Source organism: Lolium rigidum, chromosome 2 (assembly GCF_022539505.1).
Source record: "Lolium rigidum isolate FL_2022 chromosome 2, APGP_CSIRO_Lrig_0.1, whole genome shotgun sequence".
Lineage (NCBI taxonomy): Eukaryota > Viridiplantae > Streptophyta > Magnoliopsida > Poales > Poaceae > Lolium > Lolium rigidum.
The window spans coordinates 231065261-231070363 of NC_061509.1; the positions used below are offsets into that span (position 1 = coordinate 231065261).

The 5103-nt window shown below is 40.0% G+C and overlaps 2 long non-coding RNA genes across 3 annotated transcripts; both read left to right on the top strand.

Annotated features, from left to right (window-relative positions):
* Positions 1-217: 217 nt before the first annotated feature.
* Positions 218-1432, top strand: LOC124693090. The gene is made up of 3 exons (XR_006999855.1): positions 218-577; positions 774-837; positions 1408-1432. It is a non-coding gene; the product is annotated as an uncharacterized LOC124693090 (long non-coding RNA).
* An 8-nt stretch (positions 1433-1440) lies between these two features.
* On the top strand, positions 1441-4182 carry LOC124693092. Of its 2 annotated transcripts, none has more exons than XR_006999856.1 (2): positions 1441-3406; positions 3596-4182. It is a non-coding gene; the product is annotated as an uncharacterized LOC124693092 (long non-coding RNA). The 2 variants fall into 2 exon arrangements; XR_006999857.1 differs by having other exon boundaries at positions 3599-4182.
* Positions 4183-5103: the final 921 nt, after the last annotated feature.

Sequence of the window (5103 nt, forward strand, 5' to 3'; positions counted from 1 at the left end):
TTGATTTCTATGGTGTCTTCTTTTTTCGGCTCTTTTCTTGTGGTTGTTTTCTTGTTTTGATCCGATTTTTTTTCCTATCTAGCTTCCTCTGTCCCACGCTCCCGATCCAATCCCTCTCTCTGCTGATCCCCTATCTTCTCCCTCCCCAATGCCGAAGATGATGGCCGCCAGGAGCCACCATCGGGAAATAACATCATCCACTGGCTCTGCTCTCCTCACCTGGGGGCAAGCAACACGCAGCAAGCTGCTTCTCCCATGTGTCTCATTCTCCCTTGTATGCCGATTAAAAAAGAGAAGCAGCCTGCAGCGGGCCACCGGCTCGACCGCGGCAAGACGGACCTGGAGGAGGCGCTTCCCTAATGGTGTAATCTGCTTCAATCGGCTCGAGTGCAGCAACCCGCTTGGGCCAGCTCGAGTCCGACAGCCCGTAGATGGATGAGGCGGACGCCACAGACTTGGAGGTTGCAGGTGCGCAGTGGAGTCACCGTTCCTTGCCGTTGTCTGTCCGCAAGGGAGCCACTCCTTGATGGACTGCAGTTCGCTGACGAAGCTACAGATCCACAGGAGAAATGATCAGGTAATTTTTTTTCTTGCGTTGAGCTTCTTGCTTGATGTATATGAGCACGATTTTTTCCCTAATTGTGAGGGTGTAGATTCTGAATTAGGTGTTGGATTGTTACTCTACAAGGGAGGAATTTGGTTGAATTATATGACCGAGGATTCTAAGTTCAGAGGTATTTCTTATTTATAGACATGAGATCAACTTGTGGCAGGATGAAGAAGCAGAGTACACTACAAAGCATGAACTGGAGATTTCAGATGGACGGTGCCTCAGAGGTATTTGTTCCTACCAATTGATGGCAGGGTACACTACAATGCATGCCAGGCATATATGAATCTGCTATCGTTTTGGTATACCACTAAAAGATAAATGTGATCAAATCTGTCTATAATCCACCTTCACCCTCTGTAAGAACTTTTTGGTCATCTGAAAGTATTTTGTATTTTTTCTGTTTAGTTTATTTATTTTCATATAGCGAGAAACTGTAATTTTATTATTATTGTTGTATTATGTTGCTACCAGCTGTGTTCGTTGACCTATTAAATGTATCTTAGAATATGACAGATGAAGTAGTATTCTTAAAACTACTACTGAAGTGCTTGAAGCATTAACATTCTGAGCATTACTCATTTGAGTTTGACAACGTCACCAAATTGGTTTTTCGAGAGCTGATTATTTATTGTTGGATCAATAGTTGTATAAACTGAAACAATATGCCTATGTTACCTCTTATTTACCAAATTAGTTTTGACTTCCTAGCTACATAAAAAAAACCTATGGTTGTACAATATTCTCTTAGTTATGCATTTGACGATATTTTCTCTTCTCTCTAATTATGCTTGCAGGTTTCCTCTGGAAACATCACTCGGACTCTCGGAGTTTCAATTGCAATAATCTGCGGAAGGAGATATAGATTGTGTTCCATCTTACATCGGTAAATGAACACTTAAACTTGAAGTGTTAAAAAGGTTACGTGATGTTTCTCTTTGGTAAGGTTCAACATTTCCTGTAACATTTGCAGTTGATATGATACCGATCGGAGATAATAGTAGTGATATCATATTCATGCATAATAGAGCTTTTATCCAACAGTGTTAGTATCATTGACTCTTTTCTCCAGTCCTCTTAGTTGCTCTCCACTAATCTCTTACAAGAATTTATCTATCCACCCATGCATGATGAAATGATCTCTGATCCAAAATGACCTTTACAATCATACCCTTTAGTCATATGCATTAGTGAGAGTACAATGAACAGCTATCTTTTTTTGGAGGAATTAACAGCAGGAGAGGCTCTTACTGCACTTTAATATTAAAATGAAAAATATTTACATAGTAACTTTACAAGCTTACCATGGTCGGGCCATGGTTACCATAACTTATTTTCTAGACTCTCAAAATAGCTATGAAAGTAGTGATATGCTCTCTTAGTTTAGGCTTGACCCTACAGGAAAGTAGGTCAGCTTCGGCAAAAAAATTAGCTAGCCAGTTCAGGTCCTGAACAATATAGTAATGCCTCCCTACAACGGTCAGAGAGGTTGCACACTCAGCTCCGTTCAAGCAACAAGCACCGCAAGCTTCCTTCATTGTACCCAACATCAGTTCAGAGCATTGCATGACAGATTTTCTCAAGCTTCACTTCTACAAGATTTACATGAAAGTTCAGAGGCAGATATCCAAGTTGTCTCTTATGATCTGTACTCCATACAGTTCATTTATATTTCTTATGAGTTTTACTCCATAGCCCATATAGTTTAACACACGGACGGACTGTTTTCAAGTGAATTGGAAAAATACTTGCATTTGCTCTGCAATATTGTTGTGGCAATTTTTTTCTTTGTACACACATGGATGTCAAAGAATTAACAACTGGATATGAACGTAATTTTCACTTCTCTGTGTCAAATCATCCAAACCTTTTCCTACCTTCAGGTTCATATGCTAACAATTTTTTTCGCAGTACTCACGATTTCTTCGGTCGACCCTTAAGGGAACTTTCAACTGACATCATTTACTTGAACACCATAACCAACACTGACATCCATAGGATACAATTTAAGAATATACCTACAATACTTCTGCAAACAATGATATGCCATTTTTGCCCTTGGCCACGCTCCAGATGTAGGGGCCAAGCTAGGTATGCACCCTTCAGCTGGATTGAACCTTCGGCTTCTGTTTGGTTTCCTTTGATTGTATTACTTGTTGTGAATCTTTTCCCCTGGTGGCCCACCCGTGTATTTGTTTGCCATATTCATTGAATCCTCCTATCTGAAGGTCTCCATCGAAGGTAACACTGCCATGGTCTCCTGCCGGTGAATGGGAAGAGCTCACAGCCCCCATCAGCGGTGTGCAGAAAGACCATATGCGTGGGCTTTTTTTCGGAGTACATGTCTCTGCAATAAGTGTTGTTCATTATATTTTGTGTTGCACATATTACCCTGGGGTGTATCGTTTGGCTGCTGCCTGTTGCAGAGCTAAAGCCAGGATGAAACCTATTACTTTTCTGTCTTATGAAGCTAAACAAAAGCTTTGAACTTTTTCACTGAATATTCAATCTTTATGCCTTAGTTACATAGTACAAACTATATACCGTCCAATGTAAGGTGGTCCTTTTTACCTCTTGGTACATTTATATAGTTCTTTTGCATCTATGTATAATTTCATGGGTACATTTATATAGGCTTCTGCATCATTTTTATAATGCCATCTCATCACCATGGCACACGTTTTTGCAATATCAGGTGATCTATTGTTCATAATGGCGCAACCCAAATCATCACCAGTATGTTGTTCATATCATCTATGTGGACGGTTCTCGCAGCATCGACATTACAATTGAATGGTAAATCCAGTTAGTTCCTCAACTACCTCACCTAGCTATGTAAACAGAGTTAATGGCTTATGTCAGTGTACGGTCGGACAAATACATGAATAAGAACTTGATTGAAGCCATCCGTCCATGCTTGGTTTAATAAATTCAGATTTTTCTCCTTTTGTGTGTTTGCGATGATGCTGTGTACATGTTGTTCAGCAGTATCCTTCTTTTGGGGGTTTGCATCTGCATGATCTGGTTAAATGTTGAGGAGAAGCCTAGCTACATGTTGTGGCAGCTAGGTTGAAGAAGCCACGTGTACATGCCATGATTGCAGATGATATTGGGATGCCCATTACAGTGGGTGCTACGTGCAATGCAATTCATCACTCATCAGATAATTTGCTACTTTATGCTACCTTGGCAATGAACCATTTTCTACATATTTTATGTTTACATTAGCTTTGTTTGGAGACAAGCAAGCAAATTGTTTATTGAATGACTTCGAGCAGACCAAAGTGAAGATGGTGTATGGTTCTTAACCTGCAAACCTGGAAGATAAATCACTTTCATGGTTAGGTATAAAGTTCTTTCGAAAAAAGGGTATAAAGTTAACCTTTTGCTCCAATAGCAAATGATTTTATGGACTTCATTAGTAGGCAAGAGTGTATGTCTGTTACTACTTGAGGTGTTCGGAAGCGTTTTTCTATCTTCCATCCTCAAAAGAACACACCGAGGAAAGTTAGATACTATTCAAAAACATATTTATGCCACTTGAATAAAAGATCATGAATTGTCTTGCAAAATTGGTTTGCTGGGCCTGGTGAAAGCTCAGTCTTTTGCTTAGATTTAGTGGAACTGAAGATGTTTGTTTTTGTCTGTCTTTCGTTTGATAAGCCTGATGAAGGGCATTATGAGGTATAGTTTTGTTTCACTATCTTTCCGTATTCTTTTCCGTCTCCTTTATCCTGCTTCTTGGTGGGTGCTCGCCTGCTCGGTTGTCCATCTGCTTGCGCTAAGTCGAGTCTGTCGATAGAAACAACGACCCAGCAGCAGACCAATAAAACCAGGGACTGGCTCCCAGTGAATATGCATGATCAAATGAATATATGTTTAACAGTAGCCACTATAACATAGCGAAAGTATAGCTTGCCCCCCCTGCTCAACGCGGTGTTCAATGAACTATCAGAAAATAAATCTAAACCAATCTTTTAAATTTCACTGCTTACACATTGCAACACCAATGTCCACTCACGGTAATACAATCACTTTCAAATTTTACTACTTATTTCTACTGGATTACATAGCCAATAGGGAATACGCGGTAGCTCAGTAAAAAAAATACCAGTATTGCCACGTAATATGTGTTCCGCGAATGAAATCATCCACCAAGCACAATGAGTAAATCTACACACTAAAAATAGTTTAGATACATACCAAAATAAACGAATCTACTAAAAGCTAAAAGATTTTATATTACTGAATAGAGGGAGCACACCGCAACATCATTATCCACTCACGGGCGCGGCGTGCCTTATCTTGCTAGTTCAAATAAAACATAATGCTTCCGCAACGCAGGACAGTGGTTGCCAATTGCTACTCCTTGAATACGAATGGAATGACCATATATGACACGACATAATTAAGACGGCCGGTTATCCTATGGAATAGTAGAATCCAATGATCTGGAGGTCCCATTTTCTTTATTTTGGCTCTTCCTTACAAGT